The 20,552-nt window shown below is 35.4% G+C and overlaps 1 protein-coding gene across 1 annotated transcript in view; it reads right to left on the reverse strand.

The window, feature by feature from the left end:
* LOC117212539 (monocarboxylate transporter 10-like) overlaps positions 1-20,552 on the reverse strand; it is a 101,184-nt gene that overhangs the window by 29,135 nt on the left and 51,497 nt on the right. The gene's annotated exons all lie outside the window — the stretch shown is intronic.

A 20,552-nucleotide genomic window follows, 5' to 3' on the forward strand; every position in this document is an offset into this window, starting at 1 on the left:
TACCAGATATTTTACATATTTCTTCTATATTGTATTATCTACATCCTGTGCAATCTTGCACTTTTTAATTTCCTATATAAATGCACGGAATGTATATACAAGTCGGATTCACATTATGATTAGGGTTAAGGGCGTGTAACGAATCTTCATTTGGATTAGACATTGTTGTTATGCAATAGAGAAGATATTTACTAGTACAAATATGATTATTAGTACAAGTGTGGTTATTGCAGAATTGACAGGTAACCACGGTGATTAGACACTAATGACAATGGTCTTAGGTTGGATAACGAATTCGCGGTCAACGGGATAACAAATGTACTTTCTTCCAAAGTCTAAGTCGGACTCGATCTACTTGTTTACGGTACAGGTATTACTAAACTAGCTCTTTGTTAAAACGCAAAATATTCACCGAGCGTAAAGACGCTATGTAACTCGCTAATGAGAGCTCACGAGAGAATGACTTTCCGTCACGATGATGCTGCAGAGGAAAACTATGATGGGGTGTGTCTAAGGACACCAGATCATCGGATTCGTCAAGAAAAGCCTTCGTTCGGAAAGTGAGGGAAATTGACGTTGCTGTTAATTGGTCAATTTCCATGTTGGTGGTTAGAGAAGGATGCTAGTCTCGAAGGTTGTCGCCTCGAGCCTAAGCTCAATATCACAAATCTCGAACAAATACAATCGGATCGAATGACGACAATTGCTTAATTACGGCTGTGATTAGAATCTAGATTATAATGTAAGGGATTTTTCCAAAGTTCCAAAGAGAAGGCTTCGGTGTCCTTTCATCTCCGACATATATATAACACGTAAAAATATATCAAATACCAAAGCATAGTATTCATTGTAATATTTAACACGCAATATCGATTCCACTTTTTTAATTATCTTCGTAAAAATATGCATAAATATTTGCATAAATATCGGCAGTCTATTAACCAACAACTATATGATCCTGGACGATTTAATAATATCGGTTCATCGCTATAATAAAAATCCATGAGTCGTCGATTTCAGCGCTATTAGACACGAAATACCAAGAAATCTCCGAAACAGCAACCCCCATTCTGTCGGGCGAATAGAAGGGGCGGACATCGAACAATAAAATTCCAAATGGTCCCTGTTGTCCTGCCATGATCCTCCTCGACGTTACAGCACGCTGTTTGCCCACTTGGCGGAACGATCGCCGTGCGAAATAACCGAGAGGAATTGCCACGATGAGGAGATACAGCTGCTCGCGAGCCTTTTTAATTAATAAGGAGAGCGTAACACGAACGAGCTTGGACCGTTCTTAATTACTCGAATTAACCGTCTGGGTCAGGCCGTCGGCTTCTTAATTAACCGTAGTAAGGACTTAACGTTTCGACGAAGCTTGCGAATCCTATGGATGCCAGTGAAGTTGAGATAACGTTAAATTTCACGATGCAGTTAGGTGACACTCGTAGGAACATGTTAGAAGTTGACTTTTAGCTTGTTTCCTAGCATTCGCTGTTGAATCAGAATGTCTTAAGGGAAATAGGGGAACGGAGGAAGTTTGTGATTTCGTTTTGTAGTTAGGTGGCTTTTATTAAAGCCGTAGGTGGATTTTTATTTTGTTTCTCGAAGGAAGATTACATTGGTACATAAATGGAAAGATTCTTGCGGGATTAGTTCGACGAGCTTCGCTATGGGAGTGCAAACGCACGTTAAGTATATAAGTTTGAATAGAAAAGTGGCTTTTCATATGTTCGTATTATGCGTATTCTGCAGTTGCAAATGCAATTTTGCACTCTCGAGGCTTCTGTAAATACATAAAACTCTGCACTCTAGCAATAAGTCTCGATTATCACGATTACATCGGTAAAGTTTGGAACTTGTACCTGAAGATATACACCGATGAAGAAAGCATCATACGTCGCTATGCATATCGACAGTAAGTTAGATTAAATTATATACAGTTACTACAAAAATGATTTGCATATCATTGTACCTATTGCAACACATATGTGCCAATTAATTAGGTCCAAGTACAAGTATACGAAGTTTCACATCATTTAATAGTGTTTTCGCATCACTGCAAAAATTCGATACTATTATATTTAAACTGATATATAGAATATGCTAAAGAAAAGTGCTTCAATGGAAGATAAAGGTATGTGCCAGTGGCATTTTTAGCTACTATAATTCAAGGTATGCAGCCGTGCAACCGTCGAAAATAGGTGCTGAACAAAGACGGGGTCGCAGGGATGCTCATTAACTTTCCAACTTCATCGAGGCCACTCGCTTATCACCGTTATCAGGCAGAGTGTCATATCTCACCGTCTAACTAGAAATCGATAGGGACACGTCGCGGAGTCCGCGCCGGTTTAATACCAACGAAAATTATTGTTCAAGTTATGGCCGTTCGGGTTCCACGGTTCGTTGAAAGAAAAATGGCGGGATAGGACTTTAACGGAGGCACGCCGTGAACAAAGGGAGCACGTTCGAGTCCGCTTGATGAATAATGCAAGAAGCCCGGTCCTTCCTTCGCTTCTGTTCTTTGTGCTTGCAACACTGTCGAGCATCTTGGAATTTTTGAATTTTTCTTCTACGATCAAATTGATCGAGGTCGGAGAATCGAATGGCTGTTCATCTCGAGGGATTTTGAACTAGGATTTGCTTTTGAATTCCTGGTGGAAGCATAGGTTTCATCGAGTTTATTATTAGGTTTACGATTTTTTTTTTATCCTTTTTAAAGGTTTTCCTATTTCTCCTCTGTCAGTCACATATTTCTTGCTTGGTCGGCTTCTTATAGTATACGAATATTTTACAACGATTTTTTTTTATAGAATACATTTAGTTTATTGTTAGATTTAGAAATGTTTACTTTTCTTCAGGTTTCCTCTATTTCTTGTTTCATCCTTCGCTACTTAATTCCGTTCGTACAAATTTCATATTTTAATTGCTGATAGTTCTGGTATTTATTTAGTTAATAGAAGTTACATGTACAGCTCAGGAGCTTTTTACAATGTTACACTTTTCTCTGTACTTTGCGGTATCGTAATACATTGTTTGCTCCTATTTCCTGACCAACTAATTATTTTCATCGCCTTCGCTATCGTCTCGCGCAGTTCTACTTATTCGTATAGTTCATTAGTTCTAATATTAATAAGGAGAAAGATAAGACTGAGCACTTCTTTCATGCAATTCTTATATTTCTTCTTTTTTATCAGAACATTTAGAATTATTAGTCCTCTTGTATACGTAAGAAGGTGAACAACAAATAGTTGGTATTGCATGTTATTTTGACAAATCGAACTACATTGAGAGATTAGTATTTAAACATAAAATTATACGATTTAACATCTAAATAATTCAATTAAACACCCTCTTACTTTTAACAATCAATCGAATAATTTTTCTGTTGCTCTATTCATTGTTTCAAGTAATCTTCATTTATATGGAATATTATCGATTAGATTTTTCTTTTTATCTTTTGTCCTTTGCCTTTTACACTATACGTATGGATATATATATAATTGCGTATATACAGGGTGTCCCAATTTAAACTTCAAAATTTCGGGAACATATAGAGGACTGATAAACTAAAAAAAAAAATGTCTTTTAGGGATTTACTCGTTTTTGCTGTATTTTAGAGAAGAAACAGAAACTTCTTCATTTTCATGTGTATTTATTTACACTTCTTTAACGAAGGTGACACTGAATCGTAGCTGCAGTGTATCAAATATCACCGGAGCGATGTCTAACTGCAATTGGAGTGGTCACTGTTTCAACAGCCTTTTTAACAGTATCTTCATTAAATCCACGACAACATAAATAAATAAGCATAAATATAAATAACAAATAAGCTTAAGAACTAGAACTTTGTTGTTTCTTCAAAATGCAGCAAAATCGAATAAACTTTTAAAAACTCCCTTTTTCTTATTGTTAAGTTTAAGAACGTTAAGAACTTTTGAAACTTATACCGGCCATATCCTGTAAATTGGGTTTGTACACGTCCTATCAACAAATAAATAAACGAATAACTAAATAAATACTGTTAATTGCATTTCAAGTAAAATATTCCTCAAACCCTCAAAAAATTCCTCCACAATTTCACTTAGTAAAATTCTTTCCGCAGTAACACATACTGTTTGCCGTATGAACAGCACGTTTGCACCAATGACGCACGATTCGCATTCTGTTTGAAAGTTTGCCAGCCAACAAAGTTAAAAAGCATCGTCTCCAGTCGTGCAAAGGTGAGGTTGGAGAAGGGACCGGAAGAGGGGCCGAACCATCCTGAGTCATCAACTAACAAACGTATTTCGCGGTGCAAACATGTTAAATCGACGTAACACGTGCATCGCCTTCCAATAATTTTCGATTCGCGCACTTTACGCTCGGACGGTCGTGTAAATCGAAGATTTCATTAACAGGAAACCACCGGCCTCTGATAAAACTTCCACTTAGCGTCCAACGAATAACAACACGCGGATTCGCTCGTAATTATTCGATTTCGATGAACCACGTTGTTGGAATCCGGAACACGCAACTGTTCGCTTGCGTGTAATTAATGATTCGTTGCAATTAATAATGAGTAGATTAAAAGAGAAATTACAGGCACTTTGGAGCGTTTGGAGCGCATGTAAAATGGAATTTCAAGTGTTTGTTTTCGTCTGTGAGAATTTCACGAGTAAAATTACTGGCTCGAATGGAATAATTCTAGGAACATCTTCTTGTCATCCTTTGGACAATACAAGTGAGAATAACGTTCTTAAAAATGAAAATATTCTCGGGACATGCTTGAGATTTAGAGCATTCTCGAATATTCCAGTACTCTTCGTAATTACTATACTCTGCAAAATTGTAATATTCTCGAACATATTGGTACGTAAACGACAGTTAGATGTTGCATGAAATTTGAAAGCTTTCTGATGTATTTTCCTTATTGCATATCGGATTGAGGTGAAAGATATATTAAAGATATTTTCTAGCAAACCTTTATGCTACTAAGTAAGGAAAAAGCCCATGAAAATTCCAGTATATAGTTAAGTAACAATTAAAGATTGCATGAAAGTTTGAAAATTGGAATTTAAAACAGAAATTTTTGTTTAACGCACAGTTTTTTAAATATTCTATATTACTTTTATTTTTATTTATTATAAATATTCTATAATATTTTTTTAAATATATATATGTTATATTCTCCAGAATTTTAAATAATTATCAATTAAAAGTTGCGTGAGAGTTTGAAACTGGCCACGGTATTTTCAAAAGGAATATCGTGGTGTATATCGATCTTGAACCCTTTACATCGACAAGTGTCTAATCTCGAGATTTTAATCAATCAGCCAAGGAAAGGTGGATCGGTCACGTACACCGAGTTTCCCTTCGTTTAATCCCATGAACAGGGTTGTCGAATCTGTTACAAGATTTTTCAAAAACGACCGGTTAATAGAGCGGAAAACACGAGAGCGTGCTTATCGAACTCAAACACATCGTCATTGAAGTTCTTTAAGTGATAAAACGTTGGATGTAACGCCGATACGCAAACGAATTTCAATCAAAATAATATGGAGTAGCGTAGAAAGCATAAACGACACCTTTAGAAGCCTTGAAATCGACTTTATAAATTTTCTTATCTCTAGAAATTTAGATTTTCGGAAGTTAGACTCCTAAATTTTGTACGTTAATTTTTACTACTTTGGATTAAAATTTTAAGATTAGAACGAACGTAGTAAAGTGGAGATTTGATTAAATCCAGCGATCTTTCTAATTTGTGGAAATTTCACGGAAATTTCGATCCTTAAATTTCTTATATTTAAATCCTTTAATTTAAACCTTTAAAACTGAAATCGACGCAATAAAAATCAAATTTTACTAAATCGGTTAGCTTCGTTCAGTGTTCACAAATTCTGGAATTAATTAGATTTAGAATCTTTTTATCGAAATTAACGTAAAACGAGCAAACCTGATTAAAATCGATATTTCACTGAAATTAATTCGAAATTAGATGCGAACTGAAAGCAGACATTTTTTATCGAAATGTACAGGCAGGTGCAAATCCGAGAACGCATCTGGTGCCAGCTCTGGTGCTTAGAGCCGGATTACTGAATTTCAGCCCGCCGCCCCTGAAATTAAGGACACGTAATAGCATTATGTCCCTACATATATCACTTAAAAATATAGAACTCAGGAAGTTATTCGAGAATCTGTTTTCCACCTGTGTTCGCAATCTTCTAAGAAGCTTCTCCTGGAACAGATTTACCGCTCTGTGCTACTTTATGACCTCTTCGAATTTGAATAATGTTACGAATTGTATAAATGACAATTGCAAGTTAAAAATCATCGAAACAAAATCACGTGCAACACTGAATAGAAGAATAAAAATCTTGGTATTGATACAATTTGAATTGAAGCTTCGTAAAGTTCCAGCGAAGATCAATAAAACCAGTACTATAGAATCATTCAATTGGGTTGGCAACTAAGTGATTGCGGATTTTATGAATACCACATAATAACAAAATCCGCAATCACTTAGTTGCCAAGCCAATACATACAAATAACAAAATAATGAAAATGTAAAATCTAATAACTTAACAAGCAATTAAAGCAACAAAAATTCGCTTACACTCTGTTACACGCTTCGTCTACGATGAAAATTTCCAATAAATCTGAAATTAAAAATTCTGTTTTTTCGATAAAATGACATTTTTATATTCCTTACGTTCCTTTATTCGATAGATACAAAATCCGATGTACTTTCCAAAAGTACCGCAACAGCATTTAATAAGATTACAGAGAGAAGCGTTTGAGAGGTAAGTACACAAAATGTTGAATCCGATCATCGAAGCGGATCGTCTGTCTTCGTGAATTTCGGAACGAAAGCTCGCAGGCCATTAAATCGACCGACGAACAGCAAAGTTTCGTCAATGAACGGCCATAGTCGCTTGGAACGTGAAATATCACGGTGATAATTCCGATAAGATTACTCCTTCGACTCTTCCTCCGAGTTTTCTATTAAAAAGTCGCCGTCCTCGTAACTTTTCTACCTGCTGATTTCGAGTTCCTTGCGGCTTCCAGTTGAAATGGAAAAGTAAAAGGGAGAACGATCGAAACCGCGATTGGAGAAAGTCTTCCGATAGCGATACGACTTTGCAAGTGTCATAAAACGAGGAAAAACAATCCGGCGATATGAATTATGGTGTTATAACGTGTTTGGAATAATCGGTTTAAATAAAGTAGAATTGTTAGTGGGATTTTTACGTTGTTTCGAAACTTATTCGAAACGTATCGTTTTCGTATGTTGAAAGATGCGAAAATTGTAAACGATGAAAGAAATATATAATTACTATTTATTTAACGAATTATTCATTGTAAATATAAAAATGTACAAAATCTAATGAAATTCATGACGAATGGTCTTGTAAATTTCTCTAGACATTTGTTATAGTCAGACAAATTTCCTCGTACTTTTCAACAGTGACGTACGAGTATACATTCGTTTGGAATAATATTTATTCCAAAATAAATTACAACGTAGAATATACTAAATGTATGTGACTAATTCGTGAATATAATTTTCCATGGAAAGAATAAGAAGCTAGAAAAATTTACCGAATGTCCAGCACAAGACAAATTGTAAAGTACAAATTAAATAATTAACAAAAAAAAAAAAAAAAAAAAGAATAAGAAATAGATACCACTAAACCAAACGAATAAGTTTGGAAGAAAGTAGAAATTCCAGCGACAATTGTATATCGTCGAATGTAACGACACTTTGTAATCAAATTCCAAGGACCTCAGGATCTTGGCGATCCAGTACTATCGACCTGCATATCGAGAACGAAGGACAGAAATGTGACGAGAGGCGTAATAGCGCTGCAACGGAGGATTACAGATGATTTACGAGTGAAGAATCTCTCGTCGGTGCTTTGTTATCTCGAACGACAGTTCTGGAAACTCGTGTAGGCTGTATCGTATTAAATAAACGGGGATAAGAGTAGAAGCAGAGAAACGAGTATTCTGAATGCACTCATTAAACCTCTTTCACAGGTCCATGACAGGCGAGTCTGTCTCCCATCGGACTCTTTTTCCGCAACTTTCTTTCCTCTACTCTCAACTTTCCTCGCTGCGCGCTTAAGAGGATTCACTCGTCCGTAGATACATGCAGACACTTTGCTCGGAAGAAGTTACTTGTCCTTATTTCCCACCCTCGAATCCTTATTCTTTAAACATCTCATTCGCACTATGCTCTGCAATCTTGATTAGTAGACTGCGAATTTTTATGCAAATTCGTATCTGCTGCGACTTCTCAATTAAATGGCGATCGGTCAGATTCAACCGATCGTTTGATATAGCGAACCTTGAATGAGATTAACGCTCAAAGTGGAGGTAAATTAAATATATCGAGTATTAGTACGGTTTGGCCATTTAACGTGCATTCAAAATGCAAATTTTTTATTTGCACTTTTTAGTATACACGTAGAGTTTGACGTTCTGATGCGGACGATTGTACGGTCTGGTTGAGATTGAATACGAACAGTACGACGCTCTGATGAAGATTGTGGTGGGATGTTGTTGCTACCCTCATCAGAAGCTCCGTCTCGTCCTTACATCCTGACTTTCCGTCTCTGGGTTTTCTCTGGTCTAATTGTACTCTCTGGTATTGCCACCTTGGTATTGTTTACCTTTGCCCTGACCCATCGGCATTTAGGGTGTTTTTTAGCTTCTTAATGATGTCAGCATCGTAAGGTTTACAGCTTGGGGAGATAGGCAATTCGGACTTCCCAAAAAACAGAGATGTGTTGTCCGAGTCATAAACTGACGGCCACTCCAAAGCCGAACAGTATCTTGAGGAATACGATCGCAGGAGTAGGACTTTGATGGAAATTTGTTTCATCCATTGAGTATCGTTAAAAGTAACAGGCGCTGAATATTTTATATATTTTCTCGTATCATGAGCATTCTACGCGTTTTCGTACCTTGAAATTTCTCGGAAATGCGAGATTGCCGCATATGAAATTTCGTTCGTGTAACGTTTGAATCCCATTTTTAACACATCTGACTATCACTTGACTTTTCAGAAGCCAAACCGATCAACTCCATTTCTCGGAAATTTGTCGATCTTTTTACTTGTATCCGCGATTAGAATAGAATTTTTAAAACAAAAATTGAAGGCGCGACAGCTGATTGTATATAACTTCCACGAATTTATTTATTATTAAAACAAATAACAAAAATATCACTTTTTTCGACTTTTCAATTTATCGAGTTGCACGACATGAGCGACTCGTTTGATGATTAAAGTGCACGGACGCGTCTGTCTCCGATGGATCATCGACTCGCACGCGAATGTTACGTGCTGACATAACTATGGTTATCAGGCCACGGGAGAGATTGGCTGAGAGAAACTGAAGTTTGCGTTCTTTTAAACGCGGTAGTTTTAAACGCATGAAAAACATGTGTTAAAACGTACACCAAATAAAAAGTATACTATGACGTCTGTGTTGACAGACTGTTAGAATATGTATACTGATTGAATGTCAGAATATGTCTAAACTGATTGAAGGCTCGAAGATGTGCTCTAATGGAAAGCCATATCTGATAAAAATATGTATACCGATAAAAAGCTAGAATATGTATTATAATAATATTCGGAGTATCTGAGCTCTTAAGTTTGTACAGAACATGTGCTGGCGATTGGTTATTGTTAAAAGTTAGTTTTTCAATCGACAGCTCCTTCTCCTGGTTTTAAAGTACCTTTCGAAGATACAAAGCTCATAACACGTTCCAGGCTATTGAGTGCGAAACAAACTAAAAATCTCAAATGCAATTGCTCACGTCCCCTTGATAAATCTTAAGATTCCAACTCAAAAGTAGCTCTCTTTCGTACTGTAAATTTCACCGATGAATACCTCGCGTGGTTCCTTGGTTGTCTCGGATGGAACACACAGCGAATATTTTACTTCGGTGTAACGATCATAGGTACAATTAAGTATAATTAGAAAACCAAGGAAAAAATTTCTTTTGAACTTAATAGAGAATAAAAGTAACAAATGAAAGAAATTGTCCTAAAACATAAAATGACGGGAGTAAAAACGACAAGTTTCGAGTTACATCTACAAAATGATTGTAAGTTTGTAAGAAGATCATCTTTATGAAAAGGGTTTTATTTACGATTGTTACACATTTAAAATTCATCCAACCTTTACATGCAACTTGTTTTTTAATATCTATATTATCTAAGGAACAAGTCAGAGAAATTTTTATTATTTATTTCTACATTTATTTAACCTTTACCTGTGTTGTTTAAACGTTATTATTAATTGAAAACTTTTTCATCCTCACATTCTTTATTTTTCAACAACTATATTGCTCAGTATATCTCTTGCATTACATAAATGTCTTACATTACATAAACACTGCGTACATGTAAATTCATATTGCATCCTCGTATCTCCACTTTTCACTAACTATACATTCAAAGGTAGAACTGTGACCACCACAGAAGCCACAAAAATTCAATTAACTCGCTATCTAAAAAAGAATAGTCATTTCATCCTTCCGTGGATCTTCTACCATTCCATGAACCGCAGACGCAGTTCGATACGAAACATGGTTCTCACCAGTTTAGAGGTTTCGCCGCGACGATCGAAAATCGAACATTTTGCACCGGTGGAAAGCAGGAAATATCTCAGCGTTACACGTGTCTACGATTCCGTAATTGATATTTTAATAGAACCACAAAAATTTCCCTTTGCCGACAGAATTTTGTTCGATTAATAATTAGAAGTAAATTTTGCTGAAATATCGATTCTCATCTTAGCGCGTTAATTTAGACTTGAAAAACTGAATTCAAACACGCAATTTCCAAATGCGAAGAATGAAAAATCGAAATTTTCCTGAAATTTCGGAAGATTAGGAAGATCACTGGATTTACTAAAATTTCTATTTCAATGTAAAGGATCTAAACGCAAACAATTAAAAATCTACGTTCTTCTGAAATTTCAGCAGATACAATTTGGTCGATCGTAATTGGAAAGTTGTAACATTTAACCACCGCACCAGGTACCAAAATTCATTCACTCGCTACAGGCAACAATCATTTAGATCGCCCATGAACCTCGTGTATGGTTTCAGGAACCGCAAACTCGATACACGAACGCAGTTCCATGCGGAACATCGTTCTCGCTGGTTCGAAGCTTCCGCCGCGAAAATCGAAAATCGAACATTCTGCACCGGTGGAAACCGGGAAATATCTGGCAGGCGAAGAATTTCTCGCGGCACTCGAACTTTCGGACAATGCGGTCTGAATATTACTGCTGTTTCCGGCGGCGACTTCGCCACGGGGATGATTATTATCGCGAACGAACGCTTCTCGAGGAATTGTTTGCCGACTATTTTTTCCTCTTCTTCCCTGATAAAATGGCGGCTTTTATTTCGACGTCGAGTTACCCTCGGGGAATAACAGTCGACGAGGCGAGGTGCTTGATTTACAGTGGAAAATTCAGCAATGGGAAAGCGAGTAAGTTTGAGAAAAGCAGGGTTTGAATCGATGGAGCGACCCAATCGATGGCTTTCGATATTCCTGCTTCGTCAGCGAGACGGCACGCTCATTATGTCACCTCGACGTGGCGGTGTGAGACGGGAATGGCGAGTTTACGAAGTCGAATGAACGCTGATTCTTTTGCAGATGAATGACACAGGGTTGGAATTGCACGCGCCATTCGTGTGCATTCGATTAATTTTATCTTTCTGCGATATTTGTTTAAATGACTGATTTTAATAGAATTTACGGATTAAAATAGATTAAACAGGTTTACAGATCGAATAGAATAATAGATCGCAATAGGATGGAATTTAAATTTCCGAGCAATTTACATTTTATTTATTTAATCGAGTATCGAGAGAATAAAGTTTTTATTGATTATAACATTCCATTAACAAGCTTAATCGATTGTCAAGGGAATAGAATTGACATATTTTTAAAGATTTAATTTCTCTTATTAGAAAATCATGATTATAAACTATAGAACTAAGAGAAATCGAATTTCTTATCAAATGCCATTTCTACGCTATTAAGATCTACCTGATGTTCAAAAATAAATTCATCAGAAACGCCTGCACTTAAAAATGATCTCCGGTCGGCCAGCGTTTCGAAACTTCATCCGAACGACATCTGGTAACACAGTTGAATAAAACAGGAAAAATTTTCATTTAATTTTCGAATTAGTTCTACACAATCTACCTAATTGCCCTGAAGACTTTACATTACTTCACGACGAAGCAAATTGTACTCTATTTCTTTTTCATTCTACGAACTTGCCTCAAGAGAAACAAGTCGAAAACGTCAGTTCCATCGACTGCTCTTCTTCGGTATATTGTAAGGCATTGTGGCGTTTTTGGATTAATTACGTGATTGCGCGATTAATTAATCTGTTCGTTCTTGTCGACCGTTTCAAGCCCCTTTGTTTTCCTATCGCGTTCGTTGGTTTTGTCGGACCAATGACCGCCCGGCCTCTCCACCACCTCTTTCGTTTCTTGCTGCCGTTGGGCAAACAACATGAAATCGATGGAAAATATTTGCGTCGATTAAACGAGATACCAGCAGCTCGTATTTCTCGTTTTACCTCGAAACAGATGTCTTCTTTCCCTGTAGAATATCCTCGAGAGAGGGAGAGAGAGAGCGAGAGAGAGAGAGAGAGAGAGAGAGAGTTGATCGAAGGCTCTTCGATTAAAACGTTTTGTTCTAATTACGTCGATTCGTGGATCGAATAACTTTTAGATCGAGTATCCACTGAAGATAGTTAAATAACACGAAGTGACATTTAAGACGCTTCATAGTGTGTCGAGCGATGGACAAAAGTAAAAAAAAAAAAAAAATGAAGTTTACGAATAACTTTTTATATTTTTGTGTATAAAGAAATGAATCTGGATCATAATCTACTCATAATGTTTGTTAAATTTTTTACCAATTTTGTTATAGAAAGCGACGCTTGAAATTTATTGGAATTTTCGGCCCCTTTTTTTGAACGCGTCGCCATTCGCCGATTTTTTATGCGTTTAATTTGATTTTTACAAGTTACGTTTAATATTATACTATCTTTCATACTGGCGAGTAATTTTTTTACGAAATTAACTATTCGTCGTAATTTTTATGTTAAACGTTTATCAAGTTCGAATTGAGTTTTTAGGAAAGTACCAGCAAGTACGTCCGTGATTTTTCGAATACTAATCAAGGACACGTTAAACATTATATATTAATATCAAAATTTAGCTGGCCAAACCAGAGAGAATAGTGAAAATCATTGTCAATCCATTTACCGCATCGCGGTGCAAGTCATTGTTCAGACCTTTAGCACAGTCTTCATATTTACATAAATATTTTTACATATTTTTACATTTAAAAAAAGACAATAACACGTGACTAGTTGAAAAAAACTATAAGAAACTTCGTAAATTATACAGATGCAAATTTATGATCTTTTTGCCTGAAACCCAGACAATCGAAATGATGGCTACTATTTTTAAAGCGTTTTCGCTAAACTAGTAAGCAAATCTTTCAAACGAAACTTATTCATTTGAGATCAAATTGCAGTAAGAAAAATTGACCGAAAAATTCTTATTAAACGAAAAATAAATATCACCTCTTCTTTTAAAATGAAATTGTACCTCTTTCGATGTATCAATCGACGCATCTTTACATTCTCTTTAAAATGATGTTAAGGGTCTTAGGTCGAAAATTGATTAGTTTACATGTTATGAATTTCATCCCATATGCTCGACACACTGTAGCGTTTGGGTCAACTTTATCGGTCTGGACCTTGTGGGTTTTAACGAGACCTTTTTTAATAACTTTGTTACGACGTGCATGTAACAAGAAAGGCAATAAAAACGGACGGTCAGATCCCAACGACCTTGGAAAAGTAAAATATCGTCCACGATATGATTCTTATCGTTGGGATTCAGATTTATTGGCGACGATATAAAATGGATAAAAATTGGAACGTTGTTAATTGAAGCAGCTTCTATGAAGAAGTAAATTTTAATTTTTTACACAATTTATTATGAACTATGTAACGGGTCCTAACGGTCAGACCCCAACGACTTTGAAAAAGTAAAATATCGTCCACGATATGGTTCTTATCATGGCGATTCAGATTCATTGGCGATGATATAAAATGGATATAAATTGCATGATTGTTAATTGAAGCAGCTTCCACGGAAAAGTCAATTTTAATTTTTTACACATTGGACATATTGTGAACGAAGTAACAGATCACAAGACACAACGCGTGTTACGTTGTCTGAGCTAGATATATAGGGTTGGCAACTAACTGATTAGGTGGTAATGACAAAATCCGCAATTACTTAGTTGGCAAGCCAATATTTTATTTCCCAGTCGATCACGCTGGTGGCAAATAATTTTCGCCGAATTCATTCACGTAAATACAATATGCAGCAGACAACCTCCTCGCGGTTCATATCGGTATACACGCGGAAACGTTTTCGCCATTTTTTTAAATCTATTTAATTCTTCTCAGGCCGCCTGTTTTTATTACATTTCTCGTTATACGTAATTTGCACTTATGGCAATAGCATTTATCGCAATATGCACACCACGAAAAAATAATTAGAAGAGGCTGCGTTAAAATCTATGACGCAGATCGACAGATTCATCGGCGTTCGTTTCGGATGTTTCCTTAGGATCCTTCGATGTTTCATTTCAATCGTCTTGTTTTTCGCTTCATTATATCACAGAGACTTCTTTTCCAAGCACAAATTCACTTACCGTTGCTGATAAAAAAGATTCCTATAAATTACTTTTATCACTGTGACATTTCCACGTAGATGTATTTCATAGATACGAGATCGTTTCGTGAGAACAAGGCATCCCACGAAGTGGACTGGTTGCTCCAATTCGCCGATGGCGCTAAAAATGTCCGCACGTTGAATTATTCTCGGCCGATCGAACCACCGGGCTTGGTTACCTGTTGAAGCTGAAACGGACGATCGGTGAAGTCGCCCAGGAAACGCTTTCGAATCGTAAACCCGGCCAATACATATTCATTTTCCGTGTAGTTTTTCTTCGTAAATCGATCGCCACCCTCGAACCATCCGTAGCTGTTACTTCAATTAGTCTGATCGGACATTGGTTCCTTCGTCGCTTTAAAAGAACTGTCATGATTTTACGAGATATAATGAAAAGTAAATGGACAATGAACGAGATTCTGCCAATTTCTTGTAATTTCAATATTTTAGTATTTTCCATTAGCTCTATCACGGTTGAAAAATTAGGATACTTCTATCGGGATTTGTGTAATCGTTAAATTAGAAAATTGTCATAATTATTTTATTATTTTTCATTAATGTTATAGATCAAACAATTACAATATTTATATCGTGGCTTTGTGTAATCGTTAAATTACTAAATTCTTACAATGCCAGTGTTTTATTATTTTTAATTAATTTTATAGATTAAACCAATTAAAATATTCGTATCGTACTCATAGATTTGCGTAGTGAACAAATTTATCAAAAGAACGTTATAATATTACAAGAGTAAGTATTGGTAGTAGCTCTATAGATAAGGTTTAAAAAATTGTCGATGGTTTCGTAGAAGAGACAAAACGCGAGGAAACTCAGCGAGATGTAGGAATTAAGAGATTATCGTAATCGAGTTTTGGTAATTTGTGGGACGATGTAATTGAATTCTACGAGACCATCGATCATCGTAATTGGGGTCTACAAAGTGAAGGGTCACGAAGATAATCGAGTTCAGCTAACTCGAAGACCAACGTGTTTGACCTTTATGATTTTAAAGAGTTGCTTGCTTTAACTTTACAGTTGATAATTATTCAGATTGATAATAATAAATATTCGGAAGATTTATGCATTCTAGAGTTAGTATATTTGATTTTTAACAATTCGAAAACTATCCTCATATTCTATTTGCACATTTTTTATATTTTTATATTCTGTTCTATTCTAATTGTAGATTTATTAGAATCGTAGATTAAGCGATATTTGCGCCTACGTTACGCGGATATTCTATTAGGTTGTCCGGAAAGTGTCTTTCTTTCGCAAACGTGCTTTTTACAACAGTGCACCTTCGTACAAACGTGAAACCAAGTCTGTGAAATGTCGCGGTGTTTATCTCAACAGAACAAAATGGATCGTACGTAATTCGACAAAATAATATAAAACAAAAAACGTCGTGCGTCTATTATTTCCTCATAAAACGAAAGAAACTTCTCCGACAACTTAATACTTGTGTTTTGTTTCGGTGTTGCGTGAACATTTTAAATTAAACTTTGTTTCTTCGGGGCATATTGGAAACAATTTTAAATCTGACAACCACAAATACAGTGTCGGTCAGAAGAAAGTTGAGAAGATGAGCGATATGACAATGTACCATGAAATGGAATTATATTTGACAAGAGCAATCGACGAGTATAATATCCCAAAATAAGCGATTATCAGAGACATGGTAAAATTGTTTAATAGCAGTGTGGAAGTTATTTATTTAGGTTGAGTAGTAAGCTCGTTCACGTTTTCTTCAAATAATATACAAAGCGTTATGTCTTTCATATAAAATTTCTCTAGTAATTTATTTCTTTATAAAAATGCATATTAAAATTATTTGTCTTCTCCATCCATAACATGCGATTTTTCAATATGGCCATCGTTCGTGATAAAACAATTAAGTTTACAATTCCAAATTATTTAAATCTAAAGTCTATATCCTTAAAATCTAGTCGCCTAACGTGCTACGCTAACAGCGATAAATATACGTTTGTCTTGCGTAAAAAAATTCAAACAGCTATATCTTTACATTCTTCAAATAGTTTTATAACGCTCTTCTCAGTGTACCTCACCGACGCGAGCTGAACGAATTTATTATCGAACCCAATACTTGTAACGTACCAATTTCGAACTTTCTTTCGTCGACCACTTATGCCATCTGATAGAATTCTAATTTAATTCTCCTATTGAAGAAAGATTTCACAAACTTCGATACTTCACAGAATTCACGAATCTGTATTTGCCCCTTCCATCCACAGTAATCGATATCACGGCGTACGAATAAGCTCGATAATGAAAAATATTTGAAACGACGCGGAAAATAACGCTTATTCAACGGTACTTTCCAACATGGGCCATTAGTTGAAAGTTTTGATTGCGGCCTGGCCGTATTCACGCCTCGTGCACGGCCAACACGCGGCTCACAGTCGGCAAAGCTTTCCCGGAAGTGGAACAAGATTTACTGGCCGCTATGTTCTTCGGTCGCGGCAACTTTCGACGATCGCTCGTGGCTATTGTTTCGCGGCCTGGCCAGATTGCATAGAAAACCGGCCTCGGGATTCGTGGCACGATACTTCGATAACGAGATGCCGAAGAGGACGTATGAACCTAATCACGATACGTTGAACTTCCGGTGTGCTTGAAAAAAGTTTGGTGAAACTTTGGATTCTATTTGAAAAATAGCTTGGAACACTATTTTTTGAAATCTTTGTTCATTTGTTTGTTTGATTAAATTTCAAAAATTGTTATTTGTTTATCGACGTAAGATTAGATTTTCTATACTTAAAATTGCGTATGTGTTTGTTCGTTGTCGATATGAAATTACAATTCTTTGCTTGGAAAGTTGGTTTTGCTGGCCAAGAATTGGTTTTTGACGCCATCTGATATAAGATTTTCTACTGAAATATTAATATTCGTTTGGTTTCCTCGATATAAGATTACTTTTTTTTTTAATGAAAATAACATTTGTTTGTTTGTCTTCGATATCAGAGTAAATTTTCTATTGTACGGGTTTACTTGGAGATTACGTAGAGGCTCCATGTACGGAAGATATTTATCGATTATGCAGGGAATAAAATCCAATTTTGTATTTTACAAAATACACAATTTAAAGGAATTTCGTGACATCCATTTATGTAAAAACAATTATGTAAAAAAAACGTTTCTCCATGTTTAATTGCTCGACTGACAATTGATATGAAAATATCGAGCATGCAGGGAACATTGCAGTGAAAATATAGAGTAAAGTAAAAGTACAGAAGAAACAGCTGAAATAAAAATATAGAAGAGAACAAAGTAATATATAAATATATAAAGGAACGCATACATGTGAATCGATACGAAACTCGTTATTAATAATTTAGAAAAGAAAGTTGGAGTTTAAGTATAAATTTGTTGGAGTTTTAATAGAATAAAATAAGCAAATGAAACGAGAAAAGGTATTATAAGCTTTTGGTTACTTTAGCCAGCTTCTCTGAACAAATCTATGAGTTTACTTTTGTCGTGGAAACACAGTTACGAGTTTTCCTCAACAAATTTAACGACAATTTCATTCCCTGCTTAATAATATTTCCAAGATTGGTCGATTCGATGTCTCTCGTTTAAACAATTTCAATTTCACTGAATATCGTGCACCTGGAAAATTATTCTGGCCGTTCTCCAAAAGTCCCTGAAGTCTCCAACCCCTGGCTCTTTATCTACAAGATTCAGTGCTTAAACGCGCGTAACTAACAGAATTTCATATAAAATGAAATTCGAAGCTTGGTTTGTTCGAACATTATCGAAAAGCCGTAGATTTAATATATTTTGAAATCAAAGGACATGTAGTTCAAAATAGTTAGAAATGACAAATTTATTGACTTGAGATATATTTCGATACACAAGATTCATACATTCGAAATAGTCAGGAATTAATCAGTTCAAAAAATCATTGATCAGTTTTGATTGACAAAAGGAGAGAAATATCTTAATTCCATTATCAAGAAAAATTCCTCCCTTCTCCTCGAAACCAGAATCTTTATAGGCTTTCTAATATATATTATTACGATCAACAATCTATTTATTAGAATAAATGGACTAACAAAACAACCGTCATTAGAAAGAGAAAGAAATGTTTAGAAGAAACAAATGTTTGTATCAAGGCTCGCACTGATTTGACTGTCTTTGGAGTTGTAGAGAAAGTTGTCTTTCGTTTGTCGTCGACAATAGAATCTCATGTTCAACTTCTTTTTGGAAAGTTTATAACGAAACGAGAACCCAATAATTTGAACAATGAAATAATTCAATATGTAATTCAACGACTTGAACGATAAAATATCAGAAAGAAAGACATCATCGAAAATAAACAACAAACCCTCGTCTCCAATTATATCAAAGAATTATCCTCATAATTATATCAAGCATGATCGAATGAGTAATAATAATTTCAACGATACAATATCTGCATAAAGAAGTTAACAAAAATATTTGACAATGTTTCCAATTGAAGATTCAGCGGATGATATTTCTTCGCGCCAAAAATGAAACATTCATAGGGTGATACTGAAACAAATAATGGATAATGAAATACATAAATAACTAACAAATTCATTGCCAACGAAAATTGTAACACCAATGTGTACTAATTGTAAAACAAAATAATTAACGTAATAATACATCTAGTATAATAATATATAATTATATTATATATTAATAATATACGTATGCCATGAATAAAATAACAAATAAGCTAGTAAAATGCAAAGCAGAGCAGGAAATTGCGAAAACGGAAAGCCAGTAAAATTAGAGACACGTCTGCAAAATTCGCGTTCTCAACGTCGAGTTTCATATTCTTGCTTGGACGTAACGAACACGGACGGAGTAACGGGAAAAATTAGGGATCGCCACGAACTGCAGGTTTTAAATTGCAAATTAACAGCGTTTCCCAGGGCTGTCGCGAGCGGTGCGGTAGCCTCCACGTATAATTCAATGAAGAAACAGTTAAAATTTATGGCCTAGACGTTGTTCCGCGCTGCGAGTTATACTATACATGCGTGTTAGCCTGCAAGATTCATAGCTAGCGCAACGGTTATGGTTTAACAGTAGAAAATGCTGGATCTTGTAGTTTGTTATCGTCTAAAGTTAAGTAATTCTATCGACGATTATTTCGGCGAGCTGAGAATCATAATTACGTAAGTGAGCTCTCAGCTATCTTCTTATAAAGCGGCGTTCTGAGTTCGTTGTTATGGAAAATTCATTATGTTTTTTCAAGCCATGCAAATCTGTCGCAGCAGAGAACAAAGTTAAAACACAATTGATCGTTGTTTTAAGGGCCGATACACCTAGAAATTGAAATACACGATTAATATCAAAATTCTCCAAATCTTAATTTTCAATCTATCTTTTGTGACATGTTTGTATAATATTATATAAGAGAAGAAATAATTGCGAAGAGAAATTGGAATGGAGAATTGGGATAAAGGTATATTAGAATTGGAACAGAATTCTGTTTGCTTTGCAAAGCAAATTTTACGAGATTTCTTCACGAGAGAATTTTTATAATATGAAATTTCTGAGAGATGATAATTATTGAAAGGATTGTTTGGTTCTAGTGTAGTATAAAGTGTTAATACATGCTTTAACTGCGAACGAATTAAGTATGAAAACATGTGTAATGATTAAATGAAAGAAGAGATTGTTGTGAGGAAAAACGAGGGTAACAAGTAAAGTAGAATTTGATTTGCTCACGAAAGAAACACCAAAGATGATTTTATTCTGACGCAATGGATATAAAATACCAATAAAAT

This window comes from Bombus bifarius, unplaced genomic scaffold, assembly GCF_011952205.1.
Source record: "Bombus bifarius isolate JDL3187 unplaced genomic scaffold, Bbif_JDL3187 scf7180000008321, whole genome shotgun sequence".
Classification (NCBI taxonomy): Eukaryota; Metazoa; Arthropoda; class Insecta; order Hymenoptera; family Apidae; genus Bombus; species Bombus bifarius.